The sequence below is a fragment of the Pelobates fuscus genome, chromosome 3, assembly GCF_036172605.1.
Source record: "Pelobates fuscus isolate aPelFus1 chromosome 3, aPelFus1.pri, whole genome shotgun sequence".
Classification (NCBI taxonomy): domain Eukaryota; kingdom Metazoa; phylum Chordata; class Amphibia; order Anura; family Pelobatidae; genus Pelobates; species Pelobates fuscus.
This window is the reverse complement of record NC_086319.1, coordinates 408,965,584-408,976,645: the sequence shown is the minus strand read 5'-3', so window position 1 is coordinate 408,976,645 and position 11,062 is coordinate 408,965,584. Positions and strand designations below refer to the sequence as shown.

Below are 11,062 nucleotides of genomic sequence, written 5' to 3'. Positions count from 1 at the left end.
TTCCTTCTAATCGTGTATGTGTATATACAAGAGTTTTGGGTTACGTCTTATAGACAGAGAGAGATTGAGAAAATCCTCTTTGAGAAAAGTTATTCACTATCTTTAGTGTTCTAAAGTTTGTGAAGAGCTATTTTCTTAAATTAAAATTAGTGAGAGTAGTCTCTTACAGATTATATTTTGTTTAATGTAGTAGATGGATTATGGTGATCTGGGTTTTCCCTAGGTCACAGATTGTATTGTGAATAGTGTAGTACAGTGTTTTTTGCAGTAAGTATTTTTTTTCATCTAAAAAAAAAATACAAAATAATAATAATAATAATAATAGTTATATATTATATATATATATAATTTTGTACCATTTTTTTTATATATAATTGACTTATTATGAAATTGTGTTGAGCCTTTCCAAAATGTTACAAGTGTCCATGTTTAACTTGTTTGGGTTTTCTATTAAGCAGAAAGTCATTATCGTCTTACAAAATAATGAGCATCTCCTTTAGCTTTAAAATTTATTTCAGACACTCCTGTTTATTAAAGGATATTGAATAATTTTCTTTAGAGCTTCTCTAATGTCATTGTTCCTCAGGCTGTATATTATTGGATTAAGCATTGGGGTCACCACTGTAAAAAACATAGACAGAATTTTGCTTGTCAACAATGATCTTTCATTAGTTGGAACAGTGTAAATGCTAATGGGAGTCCCGTAGTACATGGAAACAACAGTCAGATGGGAGCTGCAGGTAGAGAAGGCTTTCTTTTTCCCACTACTTGATGGCATTTTAGAAATAGTGAGAGCAATATAGACATATGACACAGTTATCAGTAAGAAAGGTATAATTAGTACAATGACACAAAGGAATAGAGCTTCTACATGTAATATTAAGGTATCAGAACATGAAAGCTTCAAGAGTGGATCAATATCACAAAAGAAATGATCAATAATGTTAGGTCCACAAAATACCAGCTGAGTTATTGGCAATTCAATTAATAATGCCATAAAAAAGCCTAACACCCAACATATAACATATAACTATTAATTTAATGCAAAATGCATGGTCCATTATAGAGTTATATTGCAGGGGGTTACAGATGGCCAAATATCGGTCATAAGACATCACAGTTAACAAAAAACTTTCTGAAATTTCAAAAGCAACAAAAAAGTAGTACTGAGTTATACACGCTTTAAGAGATATAATACCTCCTTCGTGATTGACGATGGAAAGCATTTGAGGTGCAATACATGTTGTCAACAAAATATCTGATATGGACATTTGAGTAAGAAAGAAATACATTGGAAAATAAAGGTGTCTGAAACATGACACCAACACGATGATGAGGAAATTTCCTGATATTGTCAAACAATAAACAACAAGAATTATAGAAAATAATAAATGTCTCATGCTGTGAAGGTGATGGAATCCCAATAGGATTATCTCAGTGACCATTGTCTGATTCTCCATATCTGTCGGGAGATAAAAGAAGAGTATTTCATCCAGTGACATGATTTTCACCAGTGCAATATACCATTATTTACAATGTATATTTTTTGGGGGCATTACTACAACCTATCTGTATATCTCAATAGCCTATGCTCCTAAACAGTGTAAATATTGGCTTGATTTTTTTTGTCTTTCAAAGTAAAACAAAAGCTTGTAAAAAAAAATAAAAAAATAATATGTACCTTCCTATCTGCTTCAACAATGGTCTGGACTAGACTTGAACATGGTGGGAATATTCAGTTCAGCCAAATAATTTTCCTGAAATTGAAATTTTGTTCAGAATGCCCGATGCTTGTTTACGTGGCTTTTGGTTTGGCTAAATAAAGTCCAGGAAATTTTATTCTGGGAAACCAAAAAGGTGGCAAGAATGGGTCATTTTTCTACTGCCAAAAAATATACACATTATATTAGGTAAACATTTTACAGCATACAGATTGGTCCAATTTTACACCTTTCTGATTTGTTTCCTGATTCTACACTCTGCCAAGCCGTATCAATATCAAGACAAATTTTGGGTGTCTCAAAAAAATCACTCTAAAATGACAGAGGATATAATATATCACTATATAGTTGTCAGGATTACTAGTTGATCCAGCACGTAGAATTGTGTCACACTGATGACTAATAGGTAACGTATTACCAGGCCTTAGGATGGCCGGACTTAACGTACCGAAGAGTACTCAGGATACTTGCCGAGGTCAGGGGATACAGAAGGAGACACAACGATAAGGGAAAGGCAGATGTCAGGGATACCAGAATACAGGGAAGTCAAAACAAAGCCAAAGTCAAAAAACAGAAAATACTTGAATCAGGAACACACTCTCGGACAACCACTAGAGAAACCACGACAGGGCAATGAGGAAATGTAATTTTGGGTTTAAATACCTGCTTTACCTTTCTGATTGGCCGAGATCGATCTTTGACCCCAAAACGCACGCAAACGTTGTGTGCGTGACGTCAAATGCACGCCGAAGTCGTCAATCACGTGAGCGGATATGGGGGTATAATTTGCCATGGATCCGCAGTGGCTGGCATCCATTAACATGTCGCAAGTGTCAGTCATGTAGATGCACAGCCGCTGGGTGCAGAGACCGCAGGGTGAGGAAGAATATGTTACAATATTATATATAGTGTTTAGAAGACTACTTAACAAAAAGTGAGCTAGCAAGATTATAGACATGACTGAGCTATTAGGGTAAGGCTATTTAGGTGTTTGGGTGATGTAAAGTACATTAAAAGATGCATTTCATGATGCGGAGTGAATGAGTTATAGATTGCATGCATTGATCTTCAGAAATATGGAGCAGCCTTGGCAAAAACATTTTTAGGATGGATTTTATATTAAAAAGATGCTGACGTCTTTATTAGAGTTTAAGGAGATTCCCTCCTAAAACTGTAAGAACAAGAGGAAAGTAAGGAACCTTGTTAATCTCAATTGCCATAGATTAATCAAACCAATGAAAGGAACATATCTTACAGAGCTATTCACTAAAGTGAGAATTCAATGTGTGCTTTCCATTCAGCTGCTCTGTCATTAAAATTTTAATTCATTTTGAATTCTCACTTTAGCAAATAACCCAGTTAAAGTGAATGTAGATACTGTCGGTTTCGGTGATACTTCAATTTTGATAGTTATGGCTCGCTTCAGGTATGATGTGGACCTTTACCGACAAAAGGTCACTCCGGGTCATTCTAAGCTTAGCGTGTCTTTATGCAATCTATAGCTATATACGGAGTAGACCTTTCCGTTTCCAAATTACTTATAAATACTGTTTTCTTTAACCATTCTAGATGATATTTTTGATTTATCACTAAAAATAGTTCAGTGTCTGCAGACCCAGAAGGCACTGTAATAATATTGTAATAAATGAAACAATGACTCAAATAAATATAAGATAAAAGTGTATTGGATGAATGTAACAGAATGCAAAAATAGTCAGTAAATAATTAATCTTACCAAAGTTTAGTGGCTTACAGCATGTATGATGTCCGTGTGCAAGTGAGAATTTGAATGTATGCCTGAGTGAATGAATGTTAAGGAATGACAACGTCCTATCCTTTCTCCTTCAGTTAAATAGGCATTTTGTCCTCTATAAAAGCAGCCCCCACCTGTGTGATTTTCCCAAAAAGGTTTTCTAACTTGTTACATGATGTAATGTATTGCATATCTAAGTTTGGGATATTCCCTAAATGGCTCTTGCCTGTAATTAGCTTACGAAGTGTTTTTGTATACATTTAACTGACAGCACATGTGTTTGTTCTAATTTAACTTTAACCTTGTGGAAATGTCATTGAAAGTGTAACGTTTTTCAAATCTAAGCAAAAGGGCCTGCAATATTTCATACACCTATTGTACATTAGTATTAAATATATATACATATATATTGCAAACTGCACATTAAATAATGATCCATACTCCACACTCCCCCACTTGTTTTTCTTCTATGACAAAACCAAAAAGAAAAAAACAAGAGAAAAACTGTGAAAAATCTAAAACAAAACAACACTTGTGCCAAAGAGAAGAAAAAGAGAGAAAGAGAGAAAAATAAATTGCATACAAGTGGTACCAGCAGAAACACAGGAATAAGAAATATAACACAGAGTGACGTAGTAAACTGTGTTAAAGCTACATTAAAGTTCTTTAGAGATTTTGATTGAAGAAGTCAAATACCAGTATCAAATCTGGAAGTCCAATAGAAGGAATATCAGCGACATAGCAAGAAATATAGTTCATGGAGAGTTCAGAATTAGAGTCCAGGTCGCAGAATGAAATAGCAATTTGCAGCATGAGATTCACCCATAAAATAGCAACAATAGACATTCACAGCAACCAAACAGGAAGTTTGAGAAGTAGGATAACCATGATAGCTCCTCAACTCCTTAGGTGTATGCAAAGTTTAGGAAATCTTCGTCCGAGGTAGTATGCAAAGTCTTCATCCTAGTACCGATCGTACCCATAGACAGTAGCAGTCAGTAGGAATTTTCTTAGAAATAGAAATTCTTCACAGATAAGTGTAATAAAAGCAGCTGGATGTACGTTGACAGAGAAAGTTACTGATAATAGAGTGTAGCTGGTAAACCTGTCATCAGAATGTACCACTTAGTATTTAACTTAAAGATACAGAAACGCCCAAGTGCTGTTTAAAAATAAAAGTAAGGAACCAGTCATGACATAGAAGAAAAGCAAAATGGAGATCTAAAAGAAAACAAAAATAATGTAAGATCATGGACACAGAATATAATCCAAAATTAACGAGGAGTGGGAAGCTGAGAGGGATCCAAAGATACAGAATAACCATTTAGTGTATATAATGGGAGAAGACGTTTATGCTTAGACTCTAAGTCCTCCAACACAGCCACCTTTTTACACAGATTACGATGTAAACGTTTGAAATAGCAACCACTGATACAGATGAATAAAAATAAAATCAGTTGTAAGAGAGAAATAACTACAACTGGATGCAACATTATATTAAAAAAATGTGTAGCAGTATTACTGTATCCCAAAACAGATTCCCACCATGAGGTCTGACCATCTTGTTTAACAGCAGCAGAGACCTGTTTAAGAATCCCTTGTTTATGTGTGACAGTAATTTGAGCTTGGTGCGAAACACTCTTTAATGAATTAAGCAATATTGTAATTGATGTTGAGTCAGTTAACCATTTTTTCATCTCAGAACCCATACCCAAGGGCAAATCTGACATAGAAAAATCAACAATACGTTCCCATGATAAATCCAAACTTATGTTAGTAAGTTGAGGCATAGTGAAGTTCCATACTGAAGAAGCAATATAAGACACAGGAATGGAATTACACCACGTGCCAGGCAATAAGTGAGTGCTGAGAAGGGATTCATCCATTGTTTTAAAAATAATTTGATCAGGCTGAAATAAGTGAAAACAAACACGATCTAACCCCAAGTAGTAGACAGGATTTGTAACATTAAATTGACCATGAAAACTACATTCATCCTGATCAACCCAACATGTTTCAGTAGTAGTTTTATATTGGGATGGAGAACATATATAAGAATTAGCATTCGAGTGACACAAGGAAATGTCTACAAGGGTCCAGTTGGAACTATCCGTACCCTGGGCTACCCATTGATGTGAAAGTTCAGGCAACAATAATGAACCATTAGATGGTAGGCCAATTGTAGCTAAACGATAAATAATAGCATCTTTGCCTGCCCATGGTATTAATGTTTGAATGGCACATCTTTCAAGTGAGCAGTCAGATAGAAGAACTTCCCACCACAAAAGATTAGTCATTGCAAAGTCAGTCACAGATTTTGAAGCAGCAAGACTCAACGAAGCAGGCCATCTACCAGACCATAAACTTTGCAACTGAAGTTTAAGATCGGCAGACAGATCAGCCTGAACCTGTGAACATAGCATTGCCCATGCAGTATCATGAGTAACATTGTAAACTGAGTCGACCAGAGTGTGAAACTTATCAGAAATAATCTCAGTTGTATCTACCATAACATGAGTTTGATGCTGTTGAAGCTTAACAATATTAGTATTAATACCATATTGGGTATCCAGACCTGTAGAAGTATGAGAGGCTAAAGAAGCAAGTTTATATCTTAGAATTTCTGAATTAATTTGTGCAGCTGATCCCATAACACTACCATATGTACCTAACCCAGTAGCTAAAATATCTCGTCTAGGGCGATGGTGTGATCGAAGTGATACATTATATAACATGCTTTCATGAAACCACCACTGAAAAGCTCTTTCCTGTACTGATACGAATGGCGTACAATTGGAATATTGTGTGGAAACCAACCATTTATTTAATTGTAAGTGCCAGGTAACCAAACGATATGAAACATCATATGCTACTTGTGTAGCAGAGTCTAAACGAACTTGAATAGGGTCACCTTCCTTAAATGGAGGTGTGGTAGATTCTGGTATAGGAGTAGAGGGAGATACAGAAGCTATAGGAGTAGAAGGTTGAGCTATTTCATCAATTCTAACTATAAACTGTGGAATACCATTGTCTGTACATTGCCATTCACCTACAGAATCAGAGGGGTTGGAAGTATCAACCAAAATAGTCGCAGGCATTGCAACCGAAGTAGAGTCCTGGACTTCTGGACTTCCACAGGTATTAATATTATCCATGTTAGCCATAGGGCGGCGGTTAGAATTATGAAAAATGCCAGAAGTAGTGGATTGCAAATCAATACTGCATATCAAACAAATATTTTTATCAAGATGCGGAAGTGCACCATATTCTGGAATCAGAAGATGTGTTTTATTAATAAACCATAGCTGAGCATAGTCAAATTTTGGAACACTAGCAATAAAAAGTGCAACAAATTGTGGGGATGCAGAACTATGAGAAATATGATATATGGGACGGTTAGATTTAACACTATTACGCTGAAAGTTAGACAATAAGGAAAAGATAAGGTCAATGCTGGTAGTAGGGTGTGAGACTAAATATATAGGTTTAAAAGGAGCAAGTACTTCAGAAGAAGTGACAAGACGCTTCTGCAGATTATGATTATCTGGATGCCAAATGTTAGTAAAGGTATAGAGCAAACATATCACTGTAACGCATCCCATCAAGCAACATGTCCAAGATGCCATAGTCTAATTTGTAGGTTATGAAAACCAATAAAATAATTAGTTATGATCAAACTGTAAGTTACGGACACCAAACTTAAAATATAACATGAAAAATGTGGATAAGGAGATTATTACACAACGTTACTATTTATTATTAGTAAATACATAAAAGTATCACACTATGCTAGGAAAACATGCAACACATGCAGAAAGTAGTCTAGCCAAAGCTAGTTTTGTACATCCGGTAGGACTGTTTTTATTTTTCTTTGTCCATATGAAGATTAGATGTAAAGGCGCCGATCATTCATAATGAACAGTAGAGTCTGGAACAGCCGTTCTAGAGTCTCAGTCCCTTTGTACACTTTCTGAAAAACAAAGTAAATATAGAATGACAAACACAGGGCTTTAAGAGCCCTTAAACAATTTAAGCTGCATTGCATGCTTGTAGACATTCAAACCATCTGATTTTTGAATAAGATAAACTGAGGGTCCCACTTTGTCCACAATAAGATATGGACCTTCCCAGCAATCTTTAGGAAATTTCCTAGGGTTTTTCTGTCCTTGTTTAAGCATGCACACAGAATCTCCCACTTGGTATTCAGTGAGGTCAGATTTTTTATCAAAATCACTTTTACTTTTTAAGGCGGACACCGCATCTGTGTGCAGCGCCTGTCATGTTATTTCAGAAATCGGAGAGAGTGTAGAATATCTAATCACTACAACTTGCAAACGGTCAAGCCATGAATTAAAGTCCACATTCCTCATGTCACCGTAACAGATGGTCATAACATGAGAAATGTTACTTGGTACAAGAGTGAAAATTAACTCCCGCACTGCTGGATCTAATTTAAGGTCAGCTTGTATTTCAGAACGTTTTTCTGAAGAAGTAGCCCCATTAGTAAGAGCAGCTAGGAAAACAATTACTCTGTTAGCAGTTTCTGTGATTGACTCATTAGGAAGTGAGATAAAAGCTTTGTTAATCTGGAACGGACTAGACAAATGAAATAGCTTATGGCAACACCGTTCTAACAGCTGAGGAAAGGTTTGTGCAAAACCTTCTATAACAGCTGAACAGGATCCCAGACCTTTTAGAAAAATCTCTATTAATTGTGAATCCGAAGAACCCCAGCGAAGGAGTTTTCCGATCCAATGTGTAAATCTATTGAAATCCTCAACAGTACCCTTATTCACTGGAGCTTGTCCGATCTCAGATAAAACAGCTCTGGCTTCCGTAGCTTTAATAGATGTAGTAGGGGACATGTGTACGTTAACGGGATCAGAAATCACAACATGTCGTTTAGATTTAGCCTCGTTAAGGTCACTTTGCAGCTGTTTGTTAGTAGACTTAAGGTCTTGCGTAGTATCATGCAATATGCTAGCAGTTTTTTCCTGTTTTCTAGTAGTAGCCTTAAGTTTGTCATTTACACGTTGTAACTCGTCATTGTCAAGCCTAAAACGTTCAAGGTTAGTTTTAGTCTCAGTTAATAGTCGTGCAGCCTCAGACAACTCTGCTTCTAAGTTTCGTCTCTGCTGGTTTTCTTGCGAAAACGATTGTTTTACATTATGTAAAGTCATTTCCATATCATTATATTCTTTTTCTATTCTAGCATGATGTGCAGAAATTTCCTTCAATTTGTCATCTGATAACACTTCGTTAGCCTCTAATTGAGGACCACGTGTTATAGGATTACAAGGAACAAGATCAGTTTTAGAATGTTCAATTGGCAATTCTGGATACAAATGTGTATACGTGGGAGGAGCAGTGGGGACAGAAGTTACTTGTGAAGGAAACTCAATATTTTCATTTTTATGCTCCATCCATATTGCATTGTCGTCTTCATTAATTAAAGCAGAAGGAAGATCGACTGACAAGGTGGCAATCTGATACCATGTGTTTTCATGAGCAACAGGGGATTTTTTAAATATAGCACTTCCCCGTGCTTTACCTCCTAGTTTTAAAGAAGGAGAGTGCTTAGTACGCAGGCATTGTAAGGTGTCTACAGCTTGATCAAGAATTATATTTTTGGATTCTAACTTATGAACTTTATCTTGTAAGAATCCAGCAGTGTGAGCTGCATTTTGTGCCTGGGTGCGGTAATCTTCTATTTGTACATGCAGCGTATTAATAAGAGAAGCTTGCAGATTAAAACTAACTTGCAACTGTTCAATCATTTGAAGGGACATTAATAGCATATCTAGTAAAGCTTGCAAACTTCTACCCTTTTTTACTTTGTCATCTTTAAGCTGCATTAATGAGGGTAATACTTGAAAAATGTCCTCTAGAAACAGTGCATCACTTATATTTTCGCCCAACTTAAATGGACCTCCATATTTTTTAATCCAACATTTTATAAATTCTTGAAACACAGAAGGGAAAGAAAACAAAACAGGGGAATCAACGGATCTGTGTTCAGTATTTAAATCAATAGGGTCACTTGAACTAGTTTCAAGATTACCTATCCTATTTGGAAACTTAAAGAAAGACATACTTACAAAACGAGAATCCTCCCGGCAACTGAGTACACCGTGTTCTCCACTGCAAAAGACACGACTAAACCTCCCAAGGACGAGGCCCCCAGAATGTCGGTTTCGGTGATACTTCAATTTTGATAGTTATGGCTCGCTTCAGGTATGATGTGGACCTTTACCGACAAAAGGTCACTCCGGGTCATTCTAAGCTTAGCGTGTCTTTATGCAATCTATAGCTATATACGGAGTAGACCTTTCCGTTTCCAAATTACTTATAAATACTGTTTTCTTTAACCATTCTAGATGATATTTTTGATTTATCACTAAAAATAGTTCAGTGTCTGCAGACCCAGAAGGCACTGTAATAATATTGTAATAAATGAAACAATGACTCAAATAAATATAAGATAAAAGTGTATTGGATGAATGTAACAGAATGCAAAAATAGTCAGTAAATAATTAATCTTACCAAAGTTTAGTGGCTTACAGCATGTATGATGTCCGTGTGCAAGTGAGAATTTGAATGTATGCCTGAGTGAATGAATGTTAAGGAATGACAACGTCCTATCCTTTCTCCTTCAGTTAAATAGGCATTTTGTCCTCTATAAAAGCAGCCCCCACCTGTGTGATTTTCCCAAAAAGGTTTTCTAACTTGTTACATGATGTAATGTATTGCATATCTAAGTTTGGGATATTCCCTAAATGGCTCTTGCCTGTAATTAGCTTACGAAGTGTTTTTGTATACATTTAACTGACAGCACATGTGTTTGTTCTAATTTAACTTTAACCTTGTGGAAATGTCATTGAAAGTGTAACGTTTTTCAAATCTAAGCAAAAGGGCCTGCAATATTTCATACACCTATTGTACATTAGTATTAAATATATATACATATATATTGCAAACTGCACATTAAATAATGATCCATACTCCACAGATACATCTCCTGATTTCTATTTAAGTTATGTTTCCTGTCAAAAATATAACTAAATAATTTAATGATAAATATAATGTAAATAATAGAAATATTAGTACTAAGTTTACTCACCTTAGTCTTTAAACTTGAATGATTTAATTTGTCTCCAGATGTGTAAATAATGCTCAGTAATAAATACAACTTCATGTGGAAAAGCAAATATTTTTCTATATTTCATTTACCGATGAAGTCTGCAATATCACAAATATTCCAATAATGCCCTGGAGAAAATCAAAGCTCTGCCAATCAAACTAACACAGTGTATAATAATAAGAATCATAATAATATTAATCATAACAATCACTGTAGATGGCATTATACTGTTAAGCTATTTTCATTGCTGAAGCATTGCAATCATTTGAAGAGATTTAAACTAAGAAATGATCCTTAACATAGAAAATACATACCTGTAGAATCATAATATATATTTACAACTTTCACATTTGACTCTCCGTGCTGGTTTTAGTTTGATTACAAATCTGCTTGCTTAAAAATATATATATATATATATATATATATATATATATATATATATATATA

General features: G+C 35.2%; 1 pseudogene; it reads right to left on the bottom strand.

Moving 5' to 3' along the window:
- Positions 1–514: 514 nt before the first annotated feature.
- LOC134602007 (olfactory receptor 1468-like) lies at positions 515–1,460 on the bottom strand (annotated as a pseudogene).
- Between the last annotated feature and the right edge of the window lie 9,602 nt (positions 1,461–11,062).